Here is a 24,048-nt window from a genome sequence, read left to right as displayed (position 1 = left end):
ACGACTGTGTCTTTCCGAGGAGTACGGGGTCGCAAGTTTGAGTCCTGACCGCGGCGGCCACATTCCAGGGGCGGGGGGGGGGGGAGAAGTACGCAAGAACGCTAACATGTACCAAACTTTTCGTGCTGTCTCCGGACATACGGATGCGCGTCCCGCCTGGGTTACCACGACGTGAACAGACCATGCTCTACCGTCTGTGGCTAGGCGTTGCCTTTACGAACTCATATGCTTTCTTCATTGGAATGGCCAACAGCCCCACGTGCGACACATGCAACATCGACGAGACGCTCGCACATATTATCTGTGTCTGCCCGCGATATAGTGCTCAGGGACAAGTGATGTGCGTAGTACTGGACCAGTTTGGCAATCGTCCGCTATCAGAACTAAAAGCTTTCTCTTAGGTCAATGCTCCGAAAGAACATCCGCGTTGAAGGCCTTACTCACGTTATTAAGGTTCTTGCGATCTACGGGGCTTTCCGACAGACTCTCAGAATGCCGCCCCCTACCGCTCTGTAGTGTACGCGCTTTGTTCGTGCTTGTCTCTCTTTCTTTCTATCTCCCCCCTTCCACTCTGTTTCTCTTTTTATCCCCCTTAACTCTCCCCCCTGTGCAGGGTAGCCAACCGCAACCACCTCTGGTTAACCTCCCCGCCTTTCTCTGCATTATCTTATCTCTGTCTCTCTTCGTGCCTGTTAAAGATCTCGGGTTGTCAGTGAGCATTTATCCGGAGACCCCCTCCACTACGGCACGTGCCCCATAATCGGATTGTGGTTCTCGCAGGGAAAGCCCGAGAATTTAATTTAATTTACGCTCTGTGTCCTCGAACGAAAGTTGCCGAAAACTTCAAGTTAGGCTACTTAAACAAACGCCAACCAAGTCGGCTTATTATCCAATAAGGGCATACGTCCTTAGACTTAACTTTTAATTAGTCCAAAGTTAAGCACTCTATCTTCCGTCTTCATCTACAGAAACGGGTACAGCATAACGGCAGAAAATACTGTGCTGTTATAAACGTGTCTGAGTTGCCCGAAGACTAGCCATTCTGCCCATTTCCTACACTGTAAACAGGTTTGACCCTTTTAGGGAGTTTTGGCCTCGTTGCATAACTCAAGCCCTTAAGGGAGGACAATATCCTCCATTCGGACGGAGTTTTTTTTCACACCCTTGTGTTTGGTGGTTTTATGGGGAATTATGGGAGTTTTTTAATTCTCCTTTGAACTCCGACCCCTGAGCGGTTGCAGGAGTCTTTATGGGGAACGTTGGGAGTTTTTTATTCCTCTTTTGAACACCAGCACTATGGAAGTTTTTATGAGGAGCTTTGGGAGCTTTTACAAGTTGACATGGGTATTTTATTTTGCTGCTTATGGGAATTTATAGGAGAAGCGATGGGAGTCCTTACGTACATTTTCGGAAACGTTTGGCTTCTTAAGGGAGTGTTAAAGGAGACCTTTGGGAAATATTTTGCCTCCTTGTAGGAGTGCTTAGGTGTAAACAAGGGAGCAACTGTTCCCATATTTTGGGAGCTTTGCTTAAGGGAGCAATTATGGTTAATTTTGAGAGTTGAATTTTTGCTTTTTATGGGAATATATAAGAGAATGTTTGGGAGTTAATTTTTACAGCTTTAGGGAGCTGTTTTAAGGGAGTTTTAAACAGATGTTTTGGGAGTGCATTTTAGCTCTTTATTATAGCTTTTACAGGTAGGTCAGGGAGTTTATTATGCGCCTTTTGGGAGTTTTACGAGGTTGAAGGGAGTTTTTTTTGTGTGTGTTTAGTAGATTGTGTCTAACGAGGTGCAGAAATTATGACAAAGCAATAAAATGTCTGGAAATTTATTACAGTTCTAGAATCAAATGTGCCAACATGATAGTACAATCAATGACTATTAGCATAATGAAAGTGAAATAATTCAATAAATTGGATACAAACAAGCAAACCAGTTTGACAGGAAACTCAAGCATATTGCAAGCTTCAGTACAGTTCAAAACCCACAAGTGCAGCCAAGACTGAAATTGAGTGGCTCAAAACATCATGAGCTATTGGGCAGTCCTTGCATGTATTAGAACAGGCCACATTTGTTTTTGCATGTAAACGAGCATGCTACAAAAAATGAAGCAAAGGAGGCCAGACAGCACCTATGACCTAGAACATAATGAAAGTACCTTTGAATACCTATGCTATTTCTAATAGACATCTACGTACAACTTATTCTCTCATGTAACACGCAGCTGTAAAGAAAAAGAAGCAGAGGTGGTACCACCCACTCTGAATTAATTTCCTAGCACTGTGCAGTACCTGAAATTCAAGCTTGCCAGCTAGAGAACATGACAAATCACAGCAAAATGGGCATAATGTGATAACAGTAGTCAAACAGGTGATATCTCAGGCTGAAGTAAATTCAACAAGGAGACTAGTCGTCGTCAGGGAAAGAAAATCCAAGCAGACAATTTCAGCTCACACTTACATGCATACACAGATGTCACTACGTAGGTTCTTGTTGTGATGCCCCATGACCTAAGTCAGCATCAAAGAGGTTCATTAAAGAGTGGCACATATGCAGTGGCACACGCCCAGTGTACATACACAAGTTTGTTTCAAAAAACTTCATTGAATAGCTGCATCTACCCAGTGGCCTCAAGTGCTTATAACCAATGGCCACAGTGACACATACACATGGTAGTCCCAGGGGGCACATACTGAATTTCCACAACTATAAGGAGCTTTTTCAGAATTTCTTGCCTTAGAAGATGCCTCGCATTAAATAACCGACATTGACACAATCAACAAGATTACTCATAGAAATCGGTGTCAGCAACCTGCCAAACTCTCCTTCTACACACCTTGCTATCCCAACTAAATCCCCATGTTGAGCGTTTAAACTTGCCTCACCCTCCCTATACACTCAGTCATTTTGCTGGATATCCATGAAAAGGAGAAAAGTGAACTATGTAAATACTGCCAAGGAAAACAGTTGTTACCCTAACGAAGAAGTCCGCTTCTCAAAAAAATTTCTCCACCTTATATAACACTTGTTCGATCTCTGCTGATCACCTTCAGCTGAATATTGCATATCACACAAAGCAGCAATTCAACTATAACATTTAGTTTTATAATGAAACAAAAATTTCTAATACAGGAATCCTTAACAGGAACCTGTAAGTAATAAAAATAATACAGGAACCCTTAACAGTATTCATAAGTGTGAAATTTTTACACAGGCAAAGAGGCCAACATTTAGCCACCAGGGCACACACAAGGCATCATTACAAACATTTTCTCTTCAAAACGCCCTAACACCCCGACGGCAGGTGGTGTCTTGCGTGGAGCCATGCACGCATTTCAAAAAATAGGCATTTTGTATTTTCTTCCACAATATCAAGGCAGGCAGGCTGTGATGCTGTGCAAGCAGTGGTGGCCTTCAAAATGGAAGGAATCCACACAAAAAGCCATGGTACTGTTGAGATGGCAGTGCATGATAGGGAGCATCCTGAAAAACCAAACGTAAATAGATTATGTACTATTGTATTGCAAACTGACACCACATGAGTATCTAAACATAGCGCCACGAATTATTCAACAGTGCTGTGCCAGTCAATGCTACCACGCCAAGTGTATCTTGGACACCTCAGATTTTAGGAAAAATTACAGCCCATTGTACATTAGGACAGAAAGCCGAGCTAGTTGCTAAGGATTCATATGCAAAAAAGGTGAGTTGCGCAGACAGGCACAAGAGTAGAGACGTGGACAACACGAACGCATTGTACAGTTGCAGACTGGATGAAGTCGAGAGTATGACAAAAGCCCGTCTGGTCGGGATGATGCATACTAAAGGGAAGAGGTCCAGACACCCATCAAAATGGCTTAAAATAGTTATTTACGTTTTGGCTCCCCACGGGAGCCTTGTGAACAAGACTCCCAGGGGAAGCCAAAATGCAAATAACTATTTTAAACCATTTTGGCCAATGTTCGGACCTCTTCCTTTTAAGTTGCAGAACGTACACACCGAATACCTCGTGGAAATTTCACATCGTGTGAGCATCGTTATCTTGTAGACTAAGGCTGAAACATCACGGCACTGAGAAAGCTACAAACAAGTGTTTCTATGAATGACCACAAGGCTTTCCAGAATGTTTCATTAATTGCGATAGACCAATAATGTTTTGTATCTGCAAAGAGTATCTTATGCCGACTTGATTATAGACCTTTGAGCAGTTTCTGAAAAGTATTTTCATCCAGCTAGGGTGGTTCATAGGTACGAATAACCAATTTAGGAACCTCTATTTTGTAATGAAGAAAGAGCGTATCATTAAAAAGAAACTATAGCTGCATGATTAAAAGTTTATGAAATTTTGAATCGGCTCTATATCTGCAGAAGCTCTTTAATTAGGTATTAGGATGCCTAGCAGCACTGACAATGAAAGGAAATCATGACAACATATTAAAAAACTAATAAAATGAATGTGTTCTTGATAATATAATGCGTTGTTTTATTATACACAGATTATACAAAACACCAGCAGTAATGCGCATATCTTCAGAGTGCACACACAGTTCACCAATGTAATAATAAATACAGGTCAACATCATAAAGCAACACAGGTACTGGGGTTTTTCTTTCACAATGGCCTAAAAAACCAATCACATGAGCATTCAGCCATATTATAAACAGCACCTGCTTGCATGAATTCAAGGAACTTTCAGATGTGCAGAATTGTTTAGGAGCTTTTAAGCAATGGGCATGACACTACTATTATGGTTAATTTGTTGCCTGTAAAAGTGGTAAATCAAGTGAACTGCTAGTTGTTCTTCTGGTGAAGGATATTGCAGAAAATGTGAGGACAAAAACATTATAGGAGCAATTTGGAACCTATGAATGTTAATAAAGAAGACAATATGCAATGTTACCATGCTGACAGACAGTCAGATAAAAGATGATACAAAGTTAAATATGGATTACAGAGATGCAAGCATTCTGCTTCTTTATTGCTGCAAAACTCGGCAGTTACAGAAGTGCTTCATCCCCTAAAAAATAGTTTTAGCAATACGTTCACTATGGAGTTCTATTGAGGATGCATCAGATTTGCATGCTTCAAGTGGTTTGGGCTGCTCAGAGACAGACATCTGGCTTGTAAACGCAAGAGCATGACGAAATACTGCAAGTGCTCCAGAAAGATGCTTACATGATAAGGGAAATGACAAAAACAAGAACGTGGATGAAAAGACCAAACTGCCCCAATGTCAAATTTTAGCAATGTAAGGTTTTATGAAACATAATTACGGTTCTAAGACAAAACAAAATACCAACATGATATGCAGACAATGGGTGCTGGAAATGAAATGACCTCACTAAACAATGACTACATATATAAAACGACACATTCACAGGAAATTTCACAATACACGACATATAAACTATGTGATTCATGATGCACCCATGTCATACATCATATTGTTCAAGTAACCTACTTCTTTATTCAAGACCCCTGTAGAAGGTTTGTTAATGCAGTTATTGGTTTCTTGGATGGAAAAGGCCTAGTATGCAAATCTGCACTTCCCTGCCTTATATTTGCAAAGCGCATGTGCACAGTCAAATTTTGGCACAGTTTGGCATCTTTTGCAATGTTTTGTGAGATATCCACACGCTGTTACCACCTACATCTGTGCACGATGCTCCTGCAGCCTGCCATTACCACAAATCCTGGTCTATCCTACGTAACACTTGCTGCTGAAGGCATTAAAGGCACTCAAAGGTGCCCCAAAGACAGGCTGAGCATTCTGCGCAGGTTAGCAAGGTCTGAAAAACTTGCAGGACATTGTAAAAGATGCCAATACATGGCAAAATACAACAGCACAAAATACTCAGAATATGTAAGGCTAAATGTGCACACTGATATATAAGGGCCTTCCCAGACAAACCGATAAATACAATAGCACACCTTCTATTGAAATCTCGAATAGAAAAATTGATTACTTGAAAAAGATGTATGGTACATGCAAAATAGAATGAGTGATGTATCTTATATGTTACGTATCGTCAAATTTTGCTGCAAATGTGAGCCTTTCATGCATGCATATAATTGCACTCATGTACTAAAACAAGTTCATGTACAGAGCTCATCCTGTGCATTTCATGTGCTTCATCTTATAGTGTAGTAACTGTTTCCTAATGCCAATAACCGACTCTCTCAGCTTTCAGCAATAGTATGCAAGATTATTTATACTTAGAAGTATGATAGCATGAAAAAACAAGGAGAAAGACCTATCAACCGGACCAGCACCAACTACAAGCTGATAAGCCAACAAACACTGACACCAAGGACAACATAGGGGAAATTACTTGAGCTTAATAAATGAAATAACGAAGCGATAAATCAATCGAAATGAAAGTGGATGAAAAAACAACTTGCCGCAGGTGGGGAACGATCCCATAAGTTGCGGCAAGTTGTTTTTTGATCCACTTTCATTTCCATTAATTTATCCTTTCGTTGTTTCATTCATTAAGCTCAAGTAATTTCCCCTATGTTGTCCTTGGTGTCAGTGTTTGTTGGCTTCTTATGATATGACTAATAACAGCCCCACAGTTAACCCCCTTTCTCCTCATTTATTACGTAACGAGGGTCTCAAATCCGGCAACATTGATGCCATCAGGTAGCATGTGTGGGTTTTGACCGGTTGCCTTCACCCAAAAAAGATCACATTCTCATGACGCTTGCGGCAGAAAGGGTCTTTCACGTCCACCGCCAAGGTCTGTGAGTGGCGGCGCTGGATAACACTCCCAGGGTTCTACAGGGAAACATAAATACCCAAGGAAGTGGATGGGAAACGGTGCCACGGTAGCTCTATTGGTAGAGAATCGCACGCGAAATGCGAGGGTTGTGGGATCGTTCCCCACCTGCGGCAAGTTGCTCTTTTCATCCACTTTCATTTCTATTAATTTATTGTTTCGTTATTTCATTTAACCTGAAGTTCCCCTATGTTGTTCTTGGTGCAAGTGTTTGTTGGCTTCTTATATGTTATTGCAGGTGCGGCACGATAAGTAAACCGCAGAGTAGTAAGCAAAAAAGGCGTTTTTTCTAAACAGGTCGCTAGGGGCCCACATATTCCTCCCAATCATTAGTATTAAGTTGGAGCTCCAAACATGAGTTGTTAGCTTTCCAGCTTCAATTCTTTACTTCAGATGAACAAATACATGACATATTTTGACATGATATAAATTCTTGCACTGGACAGGCAACCTTTGTCACTGCAGCCACCTCACTTTGCACGGTCATTTGTAAAACCCAGGGAAACCAACTTTTGCACAATTTCTGCTCTCTGCACCCTCAGATATCATTTTGCTCAGAAACTAACATCACTCACACCAAACTGATGAAAACATTGCCGCTTGTACATGGCAATGAGTAGGTAAAATGAAATCACTGGACCAGTCACTCATCACTATCCCAAAAAGAGTGAATGTGGTTATAATTGCGCTCCCTCCAAGAATAAAATCGGGCGGTACTTGGTGCGAGCACTTTCGACGTGTTTCTTTGTGCCCATTTCTTCGTGCTATATGTCTACTAGTATGTCTGACTTAGTAGCTTAAGCAGAAGCTCTGCTATAATATATGTTGTCCACTGTAATTTTATTAGCCTAAACTATGCTGGTAATACAATGTGAGCTACATAACAGGGACATAAAAGTTTGTTGTATCTTTTATATATTTTATCTTTGTCACATATAGCACACTTCTACTGGTTCAGGTGGGTTAGTAGAAGCGAAGGAAATAGCTTAGCTGAAAAGATGCGTTCTTTGCTCCAAAACAGCAATACTATAACTGATTAATGCCCGTGTAACTTCGCTTTGTTCTGAAGACCAAAGCAATGAATATTGCATAGTGCCAGCAGCAGTATTTACACCATGTCTTGATTTCCCTTCAAGTGCATCTCTTTCGATCACCTGAGGGATGTTTTTAGCACACGAAGTGTATCCTTGTTGGCTTTTGACTTTTAGCAGTTAGCAGAATGCACATGGAGAACTGGCAAGTGACCAGCCATAACATACCCGCTGTGGGGGCATAGTGGCTATGGTGCGGCGCTACTAAGCCCAAGGGCTTGAATCCCAGCCACAGCGCCGCTACATTTTAATGGGGGTGAAATGCAAAAATACCTATGTACCATGCATTGGGTACATGTTAAGGAACCCCAGATGGTCAAAAGCTTCTACAAGATGATGACATCATTTTGAAAAGTTGGCTGCCAGTACAGAAACATAGTGCCCTGTGGTATCATCTATCATGCATTAAAAAGAAGTGTGTAGTGGAACCAAACCTATGGACGGCGAAGCAGAACTTTGTGGTTTTACTTCTGATGGACCCAGTGCAGCCTCAGTTGTACAGGCACAAATTTCAATGACAAGCCTTGCTCATCCTCAGTAGGGAAATGGTTAAGTGCATTTCACTTCCTAGTTTCAAGTTCTGCAACTAAAATATACAATTATGTTCACTTTCCTTTTTTGGGGTGGGGGCAAAAACTGAGCACAATTAACTAATCACTTATCTATCATGCAAGCGATGTTTGCCTTTCTCAGTAGTATATCTAAAGACAGAAAACTAGGCTCAGGTGTTTTTATCTCTAAAAGAAAAGACAAGCTTTTATACGGCAACCTATCAACTTGAAGCCCACAGTAGTAGTTCAGCTTCTATGCCATCTAGCTGTTGAGCACACGTCAAATAAAAATTAATACAAAAGTATTAGTGTTCCATGCTTTTAATGCATGGTAAAGGGACACTAAAGGAAAATAATGAGTTAAGTTAGATTGAAGGTTGGCCTTTCTTAATAGCAAATTCATCATTTGTAGCAAGAACCAGAGCTTTTCTAAGCAAGAAAACTAGAGAACTGGAAAATCAAAGAGCACCAACTAATAAATTGAACCAAATTCTGTAGTTTTATGTGCCAAAACCACAATATGATTATGAGGCATGAAGTACGAAGGAATCTGGATTAATTTTGACTGCCTTAGTTACTCTACTGTGCATACAATGCACAGCACACATGCATTTAACACCTATCAAAATGCAACTGCCACACCTACAATTTGATCATCCACTCTCAGGCTTGGCAGCGCAACATCAAACAGCCCAACTCAGAGCCCATGCTTGTCAGCGACCTTCTGCAGTGAGTGCGTCGCTTGGTGCTCATGAGGCAGTACTTCCAGCTGCTTCAGCTGCTTCTAAGTGTGTGCACTGCTGGCTTTTGCTGTTTTGCAGCCCTTAAAGCCCAACTACAACAAAAGTTAAGGCTGCGTAAAAAATGATTCAGCCAGTGTAAATACAAAACAGCCTTCTAGCATTCTTGATAGCGAGACTGAAATGAATGCTATAATTACCAGTAACTGGCAGTGAGGCATGACTCAGATTGCAGGGCTCCTTAGTGCGGCCTACGAGATAAGGGACCACCTGCAGCTGCCTGCAGTGTGATAAAAAACCTGGAGGTCATGTGGACTCTCGTCATAGCCACTAACCACCAGGTTCATGCATCATCTACTAATACACTATTAAAAGAATACAAAAAAAATTAGACAGTTACCAGCCCCGCAGCTTTACCAAGATCACTACAGTAGTATTTACTACTCATTTATTACCAATTTAGCCAAAGTGAAATTTCATTGCATTTGGAATTCAAGCTTCTGCAGTAGGGGTATTGAGATGTGATGATCACAATGCTCCTGTGCTTTGTGACATTACATCACTACATATTTGACAAGGCCATGGTTCTAAGTGTTTTTGATACATCAATATCTTAATTCTTTTACAACCTAACTCCAATGTGACACATGAGAATACAGCAGATTACATTTGAAATCTTTTTAACGGGCATGGAAAAGGACTAACCTTTACACCTGAGACACGCATGGCGAAAGCATTGTTAGCAAGGCTCCCACGTGTTTTTAAATAATTTTTCACCTTGGTCAGTGTCAGTTCTGTTTTTTCCCTTAACTCTTCCTAACCGGACAAGACTTCGTCAGACTCAACTTCATTAACCCATTGACAATGCGCTGCATATCTTAGGTAAACATTTGATGGTCCCCCTAAAGCATGTTTCCCAAAGTTACCAACAAAGAGCAAAGAATGGTTAGCTACTGCATGAACCAGCCTACACCCATGTTAAACCCACTATTGCCCCAATGGGCCTTGAATAGGCTCTAAAAATGTGTATTCACACAATGCGCAATAGCTTTTGTGCTCAGGTTGGCAGGTTCATAGCAGCTGGCCCCCCTCACTCTCATCATCGGAATCTCAGAATCCCTACTGCGGAAACTTCAGGAGTTGAAAGCAGCAAAAGACAAAAGCGCGCAGTTTGAAGCAGCCAGAGGCACTGCCTCATGAGCACAGCAGTTGCACTGACTGAAGAAGTTTGATGACAAATGTGGGGCCCATTTGTGCCGCTGGTTCCGAAGAAGCCATCTAAGCTTTATTCCCATGCTTGAGTGTAAAAATACAGCTGCTTTTAACAAAAGGCATGCAACACCGTTCACGAATTTTGCCACTTGAATGGTTTAAGAAATAACCTCTTATTTCTGGTAAGCTCTACACAAGCCTAATTGGACGCTGCACTGATGAAAGGGCAAGAGAACATTTGCAGAATATAAAAACAAAGGAAGACCAATGTAGGTGAGCATTGTAACACATGCACGTGTCATCCTTAACTTAAAATATATTCTTGGGAGGAGTAGAAACACGAATGCACAACTGATATCATAAGTTCTTCTAATATCATAGAGTGGGAGTGACTGTAATTATTCATTTTCTTATTTTTTTTCTATTTCTCACAAGTATGTGTATGAATGTTTTTTGCTTTTGGTTTACACAGATTGCTACACCTCAATTTGTTTGACCCTGCTCCCTTCTTTGCAAGCTGTCCTCCCTCCCCCTCTTTTATGAACTTCCAGAGAGATTACATGAATAGTTCCTGCTTTCTTAGAAAACATGGCACACATGCGATGGATGTGGAACATCCTTTCTGCTGCAGGCGTCACAAGTACGTGATCTTTTTTGGTGAAGGCAACTGGTCAGTAAAGCCCCACATGCCAATTGAAGGTATCAATGTTGCCGGATTCGAGACCCTTGTTATGTAATGAACGAGAAGAAAGCAGGTTAACCGAGGGGCCCGATTTTTATTAATCATATCATAAGACGCCAACAAACAAAGATACCAAGGACAACACAGGGGAAATTGTACTTACTAATTCAAATAAAGAAATTATAAATTAATGGAATTGAAAGTGGATGAAGAAACAACTTCTCGCAATTCGGGAACGATTCCACATCTTCATATTACGCGTGTGATGCTCTACCGATTGAGCTACCATGGCACCATCTTCCCATCCATTTTCTGGGGTATTTATGTTACTACTAGAACTAAGCCTGGGATTGTTAGCCAGTGCCACCACTCACAAACCTTGGCGGGGGATGTAGAGCATTCTTTCTGCCGCAGGCATCACGAGTATGTGATCTTTTTGGGTGAAGGCAACTGGTCAATAAACCCACACATGCTACCTGAAGGCACCAATGTTGCCAGATTCGAGACCCTCATTATGTAATGAACAAGGGGGTTAACGAAGGGGCCCGATTTTTTTTACTGCTGGTGTAGTACACACTCTTTTGCGTTTAGGGTGATGCCAGCTTCTTGCAGGTGCTGAAGTACTTTGTGCAGTCATGCATCATGTTCTGCCTTCATGCGGCCAAACACTATTATGTAGTCTTGCAGACATGCTTGGCCGTCCAGGCCTTCTAGCGGTCTTAGCATTTCCCTGTAGAAATATTTAGTCGCTGTGGAAATTCCGAAGGGCAATCGGAGGAATTTAAATGGCCAATTGGCATCAGGAAAGTGTACCTCTAGGACAGAGGTAACCAGTAACCAATAACCGGCCCTTGCATCAATTTTGCTAAACCAGGCAGCTCTGGTGGGCACTAAGACTCATTCACACAGAATGTTCCATTTTAACCTTCCAAAGTCACTGCAGATTTGCAGCTCGCCTCCTTTATTTTTCGCAACTACCATAGGTGCACGCCACTCTGTGGTCTCTTCGACCTTTATGATGACACCCAGGCTCTCCATTCTCTCCAACTCACATTGGACACTCGGCAACACGGGCAGAGGTACTCGCCTCGAGTACATAATAGCACACTGCTTGGCATCAAGGAGTAGCGATATTTTGTAAGCGGTCTTGAGAAGGCCCAGGTCTGTAGCCAGGTAGAGGTAGCGGCATAAAATGTTGGCTGAGTCACTGACCTTGCCTGCTGACTCTGCTACTTCTAGGAGACTTGGAGGACATTGAAGGACTTGATTGTGGGAGGTCAAAAAGTGCGTCATGCAGCTAGTCTATTAAATAAAGTTCTTCTTGACACAACCAGCCATTTCAGCACAGGGTCGCAGTGAAGAGTCTAACCGTTGCTATTTTGGTCCTGCCGGGTCCGAGCAGCTGTTCATTTGCTTGCTTCAGGTTGCCCATGACTTGTTCGTCGTAGAGACTTGTTGGCATGGCAGTTACATTTGCACCAGTGTCTACCTTGAACTTCATTGGCAAGTCATTGACCATCACATTGATTTTCCATGGCCCAGGATCCTGTTGGTCAGTTAATTGTCCAAGTAAACCTCTTCCAAAACAGCTTGGTATGTGCTTTTTGTTCTGCTTTTTGCAAGCAGAAAAGCATACGGCAGCAGTGTTCCTTTTTACTGCAGGCACTGCATGTTTTGCCATTCACTGGGCACATAGTGTGTGATGGTTAACCGTAGGTGTTCTGTTGAACCATACCACTTGCATGTCTGTGCAGTGTGGTCACGCTGGTTTTTTTTATAATTATTTGACTTTCCTTTGCTCTTTGAGAAGCTGCGCATGGTGTTGACAGCTTCACGTTACTGTAGCTGTGGCCGTAGGTCCTTTTGCTGCTGTTTGTCACCATGTTGTGAGCAGCATTGACAGCGGCTTCCAGAGTAAGCTCGGCGTTAAGTTGCAGCTACTCACTTACCTGCGTGTCTGTGGGACCGACCACGAGTCTATCACAGATCAGTTCCTCTTTCAGGGCACTGTACTCAGAGGCTTCAGCTAGTCTGAAGACTTCAGTGATGAACATATCGGCTGTTTCGTGCACGTCTTGCTTCCGGCTGTTGAACTTTGCACACTCGTATAACACGTTCATCCGTGGCAGGAAATTTTTTATGAACACTTGCGTTACTGTGTTGTAGTCGAGTTTCTCAGCATAACAGAGCCTGAGCAAGGCTAGGACGTCTTCAGCTTCACGACCCATGGCATAAATGAGTGTGTTCACCTGCGTCTCGTTGTAGTGCTTCTTTAGTCTGGAGATGGCTCTATAGCACTCCCATCTCGTGAACCACTGTTTCCACTCCTCGGGTCGCCAAAAATCAAGTTTTTCCGGCAGTTTGACGACGAACGAGTTGAGCGGAGCTGCGTGCTGGGCTGGTGGAAACTGTAGGCGAAGCCATGGGTAGCAAAGTTTCGTATTCACCGCACTGCGTTACTTGCGCGGTGCATTTCTCACAGCGTTGTCGAGTATCCCACCGCTGCCTCCATATCGTGGCCGGATGACGAGCATACATGATTAACAAAACATAGGTGTTAACTGGGGACTGTTTACTAGGTTGCATATGCAAAACACGTACGGCTACATGCCGGCTCGGCTTACACAGTCTGGTCCACTCTCCCCGAGGAATTGTTCTGCATCTTACATGACCGCGTACGAAGCGCCATCTCGTTGCAGTAGCTCACACGACACAGTGTACCAGTGTAACTCAATGAGCAGCAACTTCAAAAGAAGTATACTTCGGAAGGCTGCTCAAGTTTAAACAACTCTCAGTTAACAATGTCAAGACGATTTGCCCTCTCATTAACATGCACATTTACGCCACTAGACCGTAACCTCTTTGCTACATTATAGCACAGTTTCGGTCCGAATTAAAACACTGATATAACACAGCAGAAAAGTTATGAATAAGAGCCATAAATACGCAGAATATTAGAAAGGCGTGCACTCTCATTCTTGCTAACTGATCATTTGTTGAAATTCCGGCAGTCTTCTGAATTATAATTTTTAAACGTGCTGCCCATTGAGTTACGATAATGCATTGCGGTGAAATTTGATAGATGGCTGCAGAGCCAATTCAACATTTCAGTTTCAACCACAGCTAGTTACCCCTATGCTTTTCTTGGCTTCAGTGCCTTTATTCTTTATTCAGAGATACCCCACATTTCCCGGGGGCGTGCAAGCAGGGTGGTTACAACTTCGAAAAAAACATCTTCATTCGCACAGCACACTTGGTCACAAGATAATCGATTCCACTCTGTTGCAGTTTGGGCAAAAATGATAGCATAAAGGTTCGTTCTAGTTCGGTACTCTCGAATTTTAAAGTCATGATCTGTTCTTTAGATACATGGTGCGGTGGTTTAAAATAAGTGTCTATTAATTGAGGTTTCCTTATTATATATGCTAAATAGCAATTTTAGTCACAGTTTCCATCGGCGAGACGAGAGCGCTTCCCATCTGAGCTCACTTTTCATTGCAGTGCAGCTCTCCTCTCGCTTGTATCGCCCATAAACGAACTTTCCCGCTCTTTTTTGTATTCTCTCGATTTGGTCGATCAAGGTTTTCTGACGAGGGTCCCAAACACCACACGCATACTCCAAGATCGGACGAATGAAATATAAGCAGTATTCTTTAGGGCAAAAAATAAAGATTTCAAATTTCGCTGAATAAAATTTAGCGCTCTAGCAGCATTTGCAACTACATTACTCACATGTGCGTTCCAAGAACAATCACTTGAAAAGATCACACCCAAATATTTATACATATATTGCTGGTCAATAATATCAGTGTTCAAAAACTAACGCGTTTCTATAATTTTCTTTTTTTTCGTGAAAAACAGATGCACTCATTTTTTTTGCATTTAGTTGGATTTTCCACTTCTCAGACACCACGAGACAATGCTAGTAACATCAACCTGCATATCAATGGAGTCCTGTTCATTTTTCTATTTTCCTATACACTACGCAGTCATCGGCAAACAAGCGTAAACGCGAAGATATCCCGGCAGGAATATCGTTAATATAAACTAAGAACAATAGCGGCCCTAAAAAAGACTCTTGAGGAACTCCTGATGTGACCTCGACCCAAGGAGAAGTAGCACCGTTCAGTATTACGCATTGCCGATGCTGCGGCAAGTAATTGGCAATCCAGCTACACACTTCTTAACATTTGCCTCATTAAGTTTTTGAAGGAGCAATGAGTGACAAACCATGTCAATCGCCTTTCGAAAATCTAAGACGACACAATCTGTTTGCCCGTTCTCATCCACCTGAGCCACTGAGTCCTGATAGAATTCAATTAGCTGTATTGTACAGGACATTCCCTTGCGAAAACCATGTTGATTATCAATTAATAATCTATGTTGTAATAAACGTTTCATTATTTCTTTGTACAAAATATGCTGTAATATTTTACAGGAAATGGATGTTAAAGAGATAGGCCTATAGTTGTTTACATATTTTTTTGGACCACCCTTATGAACCGTAACTACATGTGCCATTTTCCACTCATCCGGCAGCACTCCAGTAGAAAGAGATTTAGTGTAGATTAGGTAGAGGTAGGATGCGATTGGCCAGGTACAGCACTTTAATATGCGGGGAGAAATACCGTCTGGGCCGGGGGAATTAGTTTCATCTATACTTTGTAACAATGATTCGATACCACCAACACTGAATTCGACAGGTTGCATTAATGGCTCAGCTCTCACATGAAATTTTCCAAAGGTTCTTTTGGGCAAGCAATGCAGAATGAAAAAATCATTATAGCAAGCTGCCTTAGCCGTATCATAGGATAGGACCTTATTATGGTGAACAATTTCATTTACTCCCGTTGAGTCAGATCCGCATTCTTTTACGTATTTCCAAAAAAGCTTTGGATTTGTTTTCATATTATCATTAAGTCGATTGAATACTGACCCTTTCCAATGTGAACTTTAGTTTTATATTCATGAATTACTTCGACCTGCTTCTTAAACTGATAACTGCTTTGGGTTCTTTTGAATGCGTTATATACTCTTCTTTTCCTTATTAACCTCAGAATACTAGGCTTCACCCATGGTTTCTTAGTTTTTCAGCCCAACTGAATGGACACTCGTTATATACTTTTCCGTCAGTTCTGTAAATTTTGTTTTAAAAAGGGACTACATTTGTACAACATCAGAATTCTCACAAAGATAATCAAAAACAGACAAATGAGCAAATAATTCCTGTGAAATGGCAGAATAATCACCTTTATCAAAGAAAAGCCTGCTGGCTTTATATGGTCATGATTAAAAAAATGAAACCCGTTTTCCTTCTTCTCATTCATTCTTGCAAGGGTCTGAAACCTCATAGCCTTGATGCCTTAAGGTAGCATGCATGGGTTTATTAGCCACATGCCTGCTCGCTTCAGTTCAGGTGTTACACGACACTATCATGCAAAAAAGGATGTTCCACATCTGCCCACCACGGCTCTAAATGGCACTGGCTAACACTCCCAGGGCCACGTATACCACACATAAATACCCAAGTTAGCACAATTGGTAGCGCATCGCGTGTGTACTGCAAAGGTTCTGGGTTCAGTCACCACCAGAGACAAGGTCTTTCCGTCTGCTTTCATTACTTTTTTTCAATATATTCTACATTTCAATTTAAACCACAGCTAATTACACCAATGCTTTTCTTGGTTTAATTGCCTGCGACCTTTATATCACCAGCAAAAATAAGGTAACAAGAAAATGAAAAGAAATAAGTGGAGGACAGGGTCATCAGTGTTCAAAGAACCACCTTCCTTTTTGTATCTTTAACCAACACGTGCGCCCAATAGGCAACTCCTCTGCCTGCACATCAAATGACAGTGCAAGAGATGCAGCTGGAACACACAGTCAAATATATGTACAGCATACCAATGCATCTCCTGCGAAGGTAGTGAAGAGCACAGGTGCCTTAGAGCTGCGTGCCACGGTTCCTCTTGCCAACCCATGGAAAGGAGCATAAGTGATGCTGTAGAGCTTGCCGCTTCAAGCAGCGTTCAGGTAGCCATTCATTATTCTGCACGTAGTATCCAATGTATTGTAGATATCAAGGCAGCTTCAGTCCTGCAGCAAATAAAGTGATCAGTTCTAACCAAAATGTTGAGATGCAGGCACTTTGGCAGACGGATGCTAACATGTTGAAGTTTCTGGGATGCCAGTCATAATTTCGTTAAACATTATATGGGCCACTCATACAGGGATGGAAGCAGTCAAAGAAGTTTTGGAGCAGCTCTGAGAGCAGCAAATTTGACACACTAGAGCATGAATAGCCCGTTTTGGAGCAGTAAATACATGTTTACATGAGTAGCTTGGTAAAGGTCAGTGAGTGAAATACAGGCATATGAAGAAAAGGTGCCCCTTAGTTTACTTTACAGAGCACTATTTGGTTATGGCAGATCAGTTCTGCGGAAGCCTGCAAGGCAAGTGAAATTCATGACAGGAAAAATTTTCACGCACCCTACTTTAGCATGAAGCTACGAAGGAAACCTGTACAGGTTTCTCGGAATCCACCATTAAATTACATACTGGATGTGACAACTAACTGTGGCCAAGAAAAAAATAAATGAGTGCTTTCCGTGAACATCGCCCACTCTATTTTGATAGGCTTATGTTAGTGCTACTGAAGTTTTTTTTTTTCATTGTAAACAAGCAGTTAATATGTAATTGTAATGAATGTTTATTTCCTTACTTATCCAACACGGTGCCAATGCAAAGGTTGTGGAATACGCCGAGAAATGACCGATAACAGTGTTACAATGACCTAGGTCAAGTGTGGTCTTTTTTTTTCCGACAAAAAAAATACAAAACATGCAAATTTTTCTTTAAAAATTCACGTGACAATGCGCCCCGCATCAGTAATATAAGCGGTCTCAGATGGAAACATTGTCATCAGCGTACTGCATATATTACGAATGTGCAAACCTGGGGCACAGTCTTGTAAAGGTTCGCAAAGTGAACGGTTACCAAGATCGCGCTACTTCGCGTTGGGTAGGGACTGTACTTGCACGCCAAAAACTGCTGACATGTCGAGAAAAAACTGCAGCTGCTCATTCCCAGTGCCCCTATTTGGCAAAGTTTGTGTAAAGATTGATGGAATATTTGGTGCGCTGAAGCGCTGGCATGGTCAGGACGGTTTATTTTCACCTTTTAGTTATTTCACGGGCTTTTTCTCGTTAAAGAAAGTTTTCACAAATCCTAGGCTGTTTTAAATGCTGTTACCGGGCATTTATAACCATCATACAAAACTTTTTCGCTTCTCATCGATTAGGTAAATTTAAAAATTCAGCTAATGTAACATGTTCGTGCACAATGAATGAGAAATATTTGCAGTGGCTGCCATGAACAACACTCATCAAGGTACAGTGAACACCATTCGAGTAGAGCCCTCTGGTAATTTTTAATTCTTTGCAACCTGCAGTTGAGATAGCAGAGTATCGCAGAATAAATGTGAAGTGACGTCATCATCATCATCATCAGCCTAGTTACGCCCACTGCAGGGCAAAGGCCTCTCCCATACTTCTCCAACTACCCCGGTCATGTACTAATTGTGGCCATGTTGTCCCTGCAACCGTCTTAATGTCATCCGCCCACCTAACTTTCTGCCGCCCCCTGCTACGCATCCCTTCCCTTGGAATCCAGTCCGTAACCCTTAGTGACCATCGGTTATCTTCCCTCCTCATTACATGTCCGGCCCATGCCCATTTCTTTTTCTTGATTTCAACTAAGATGTCGTTTACCCGCGTTTGTTGCCTCACCCAATCTGCTCTTTTCTTATCCCTTAACGTCACACCCATCATTCTTCTTTCCATAGCTCGTTGCGTCGTCCTCAATTTCAGCAGAACCCTTTTCGTAAGTCTCCAGGTTTCTGCCCCATATGTGAGTACTGGTAACACACAGCTGTTATACACTTTCCTTTTGAGGGATAGTGGCAACCTGCTGTTCATGATTTGAGAATGCCTCCCAAACGCACCCCAGCCCATTCTTATTCTTCTGGTTATTTCAGTCTCATGATCCGGATCCGTGGTCACTACCTGCCCTAAGTAGATGTAGTCCCTTACCCCTTCCAGTGCTTCACTACCTATCGTAAACTGCTGTTCTCTTCCGAGCCTGTTAAACATTACTTTAGTTTTCTGCAGATTAATTTTCAGACCCACCCTTCTGCTTTGCCTCTCCAGGTCAGTGAGCATGCATTGCAATTGGTCTCCTGAGTTACTAAGCAAGGCAATATCATCAGCGAATCGCAAGTTGCTAAGGTATTCTCCATCAACTTTTATCCCCAATTCTTCCCACTCCAGGCCTCTGAATACCTCCTGTAAACATGCTGTGAATAGCATTGGAGATATCGTATCTCCCTGTCTGACGCCTTTCTTTATAGGGATTTTGTTGCTTTCTTTGTGGAGGACTACGGTGGCTGTGGAGCCGCTATAGATATCTTCCAGTATCTTTACATATGGCTCATCTACACCCTGATTCCGTAATGCCTCCATGACTGCTGAGGTTTCGACTGAATCAAACGCTTTCTCGTAATCAATGAAAGCTATATATAAGGGTTGGTTATATTCTGCACATTTCTCTATCACTTGATTGATAGTGTGAATATGGTCTATTGTTGAGTAGCCTTTACGGAATCCTGCCTGGTCCTTTGGTTGACAGAAGTCTAACGTGTTCCTGATTCTATTTGCGATTACCTTAGTAAATACTTTGTAGGCAACGGACAGTAAGCTGATCGGTCTATAATTTTTCAAGTCTTTGGCGTCCCCTTTCTTATGGATTAGGATTATGTTAGCGTTCTTCCAAGATTTCGGTACGCTCGAGGTTCCGCCCGTACTGGTCACGTACTGGTCATTAAATGTTTGCCAGTATTTTACACAAGTTTTGACACACTGGTTGAAAAAAAGACATGGACGGGCATGTTGATTGCACTTGAGTTGTGGTACACAAGTTTCCCGTGTCGTGCAAGGCATCTACATTAGACAGACGGGATGGGGTATCAATGATTGCTTGGGCAAGCATAGTTACAACCTTCATAAAAGTTAACGAAGTAGGTCCCTTGCCATGCATTGCAAGACTTGTGGATGCAAACTAGTTTTTCTAAAGAATGTGTCATCATAGGATGCAGCCGCACTCAACTGATGCGCGAGATTATTGAGGCTAATGCCATTGCGAAATACGTTAGGATGTGCGTGAGTACACCCTCCTATCTTTATCAGACAAGGAACTTTACTTTCTAATGTTGAATTCCAATGGCGGAGTCGGAGCAAATTTTTCTGCTCGTTTAGGAGCAAGTTTGTTCCAATGACGGAGTGAGAGCGGGAGTAAGGTGTTCCAATGAGAGAGTCGGAGTGGATTCAGAGCGGGAGTCATTCCGTGGAGCAGAAAAAGATGCTCCGCCAAAATCGGCGGAGTGGACCGGAACTCTGCGTGACGTATTTCCTTTACCACGTTTGTCTGCTGGGAGGCGCCACCGGTCACGACCCGCGAGGAAGCAAAAGCTGCTGCACGCTTGGCGAGATATCCATCCCGCACTTTAAAAAAAAGAAAAGAAACGACAGGTGAACGGCGCTGACGAGACAAGTGACCGGTGCGGCCGGTGCGGCGGTGGTGGGAGCAAACAGCGGAAGGAAGTGACAACACGCAAGGTATCTTGGGTAACTCGGCGACACAAGTTCCGTTTCCGCCTTGCTCCTGCGGCGCAGGTTGTGTTCCACTCGCGGATTTGGAGGCGTTGCTCTGCGCCAGAGTCGCGTGCTCGCTCGCGGAGTCCGTCGGCTGCTCCGACTCCGCCATTGAAATTCAACATAAGTTGGTTGGCACATTTTCAGTGAACTGCAGCCGTATGGTTCTTGTAAGGTTGTTGTTTCAATTGTTTTTCTCATGTGTGCTATGAGTGGCGCATATAATGTGCAGTAGGGTCATGGAATAAAACCAGTTGGAAGTTAGCGCTCATCCTCCTGTCACCTGTACATTTTCTTTCATGCTCAAACTGAGTTATGCTAAAGCAAGACAAGAATCCATTCAGTCAGTTTGTGCCTTCGAACCGGTTCAGTGTCCACAGTGCACGATGATGCTATTATAAAGGGACATTGAAAATATAGTTTATTTTCTTTGAATGAATAAAGTTTAGTATTAAGTTTCACACTGCATTTTGCAAGTTTTAATTACCCTAATATAAATTTGTATTCTAGAATGTGAAGGATGAAAACAAGCGTTCCCAAACTTAGACATTTCCAATGACATCTAATCACTACAACTTAGAGGAAAGGCGCTACGATCTCAAACAGTCGCAGCTTCTATCCGCGGTTGTTGTATATAAATGCATTACGCACCGAGAGAATATGATCAAATCTTAAAGCTAAAACTACGGTAAAGGCTTGTACCAACACGCTTAAACAAAGGAGAACATTTCAAAACACATAGTGCAGAGGTAAAAAAAATAGATCATGGAGTTTTGCCTGCCAAAACTACAATCTGATTATGAGGCGCGCCACAGTGGGGGGACTCCGAAATAATTTGGCTACCTCTGGTTCTTTAACGTGCACCTAAATCAAAGTGCACGGGTGTTTCCGCATTCCGCCCCCCTCAAAATGCGGCCGCCGTGGCCGGGATTCGATCTTACGACCTCGAGCTTAGCAGCCCAGCACCACAGCCACTATAAGCAACCACGGTGGGTATAGTGAAGAGCTGTGAAAATTTTTCCTATACCAGATATAAGTTTTTGGCCAGGGGCTCAATAACCGGGGGAATCGCGCCCTGCCTGGCGCTGCTCACAGTGCCCCCTCAGCAAACCGGGACATTTGCACGCGAGAACGAGAGCACTAAGTCCGGCCATGGCTGGTAAACCATATGACGGTACATTAACAAAATATACAGTAACTAAAACAAAAGGACGAGTAAAAACGAGACGTGTCGTTTTTATTTAACTGACATATTATCTTCGCGTCTTTTCCCCCCTGTACGATATAGAGGTTACACAGTTCTGCTTATTCCATATCAGTAGTATCGTCTTACATCGTGCATGCGCACTGAGCACATCAATACGTTCTGGATATCGCAGAAGCCGTTGTTCACGACGTGAGACTCACGATAGCGAAGTCAAATGCCATCCTTTTAGAAATAAAGAAAAAAATTGTTTGCCTACGACAAACTTTGCAAACAAGAAATAAAATATAAGCTTACCAAAATGCTTCGTCCAGGTTGGTGGTGGAGTTCGTTGACGTTCACCGTTGCGCATTACGCTGTGTTGTTAATCACGCCGCCCTCGCTTGCAGGCGTGAGAAGAGCATCAAAGTATTATTATTTTCTGTCAAATACTGGTGCCTCGTAAGTACAAACAGAAAATTTTGAGCTGTCTAGCTTACCCCGGCATAACGGCACACAGCAGCTTCCCGCGCTCAAATCTCGCTGTGGATTCGAATTCGCGCCGCGTGCATTTCGATGAGTTGTTGTGGCGCCACCTAGAAGAGTTTAAATATGGACGGAACGAAACAAAGTTCTAACATATGTCCGTCTAGATTTCTTTATATTTATTTATTTCCGTCTAGATTTCTTTATATTTATTTATTTAAGATATAAGGCACATGCTGTTTAGAAAATACTCACGGCAAACAATGGTTTAGTCTAGTTTCTTTGGCGCCTCCGATTTATGTCCATTGTCAGCCGGCCTGCGGCCTTTAAACGATATTCCTTACATGTTGTGGCTCAATATTGCAAGCACTGAACCTGGTTGAATGGGGTTTAAATAGAGGGACAATATTTCGTTCTGTAGAGTATTGCTGTTGGGGATGGAGCGAGTATTAGGCTGCTTCTCGTCGGCAAAAGGAGCCGGACGAGCAAGTCACGAAATGCAAGAAAACGAACGGCTTGCATGATTACTAGTACAGTCTCGCTTGGGTGACCAGTGAGAAACAGCATAATTAACAACCTAACAAATACAATGGACAGCCGCCAAATCGTTGGTCAATTAGACATGTTAATGATGAGTCAGATTGGACGTGATTCTTTCGTGTTTGTCCGTTCGTGAACGTGTTGTGAAAAGCTTCGTTTATTCGATGTTGTGCCCCATTTTCACCAGAAAAAGAAAAGCGGCGTGTTTCTGTTGACGCGGCACGCGCACGGATTTACGGGCAAGCCGCGCGTGTCACGTTCACACATATCGCTCAATAAAGCACTCCGGCGGTATCGACATACCGGCAGCACCACTGGTGGTATCGGCTAGTGGTACCGGTGGTAAGAGGAGCCGAAAGGACCTAGAACCTCAGGGCACTACAAGAATATATTTCATGGTTTCACACCTGCTTACTACATAAGTGTACAAAATACATGCATGGTATCGCACTGTACTCGTAATGCAAAAATAAACGAATTAAAATTAATTTGTAAACTAATAAACCTAGGTGAACCTTCAATAATTCACGAACAGGTAGGTTCGCACTCAACTGACTCATGAAACAGTATGCTAGCTGTGTCAAGAATCTTAATTAGTCGAGCAATTAAGGGTGGGGATGTGCAATGCCTTGGGGAAATGCATGCAGAAGTAGGACAATATAGCTGTTGCCCTGTTTTTGCTCATTCCCTATCAGCTGATTAATCACTTATTTATTTATTTATTTTTATTTTCACATACTGCAGCCCAATTGGGCTATCACAGGAGTGGGTTTGTACACTGCATATAACAAAATATTCTTCTGCACAAATCAACTTCAGCACCTTAAGAAACATGATACCTTCAAAATAAAAGATACAATCAGTATAAAAAACACAGCATGAATCAAGTTAATTTATGCAAAAATTTCCCTAAAGACAGTGACCTAGTTTTACCTGGAAGTAATTAAGTTCCATTTTTCAATTGTATGAGGAAAGAAGCTATACTTAAAAAGGTTAATACGCGGTTAAAATGGTGAAAGGCTAAGTTTGTGGCTCTTCCTAGTAGGTTTCAATTTATCAGGAGACAGATAGTTGT

General features: G+C 42.3%; 1 long non-coding RNA gene across 2 annotated transcripts; it reads right to left on the bottom strand.

Moving 5' to 3' along the window:
* Positions 1-3,381: 3,381 nt before the first annotated feature.
* LOC142573933 (uncharacterized) lies at positions 3,382-22,554 on the bottom strand. 2 transcript variants are annotated; one of them, XR_012826376.1, is made up of 4 exons: positions 22,448-22,543; positions 22,266-22,350; positions 16,962-17,153; positions 3,382-3,484 (listed from the first exon to the last, which is right to left on the bottom strand). It is a non-coding gene; the product is annotated as an uncharacterized LOC142573933 (long non-coding RNA). The 2 variants fall into 2 exon arrangements; XR_012826375.1 differs by having other exon boundaries at positions 22,266-22,554.
* Positions 22,555-24,048: the final 1,494 nt, after the last annotated feature.

Source organism: Dermacentor variabilis, chromosome 3, assembly GCF_050947875.1.
Source record: "Dermacentor variabilis isolate Ectoservices chromosome 3, ASM5094787v1, whole genome shotgun sequence".
Taxonomy (NCBI): Eukaryota; Metazoa; Arthropoda; class Arachnida; order Ixodida; family Ixodidae; genus Dermacentor; species Dermacentor variabilis.
Note: the sequence above shows the minus strand (reverse complement) of the source record. Positions and strands in the feature narration are given on the sequence as shown.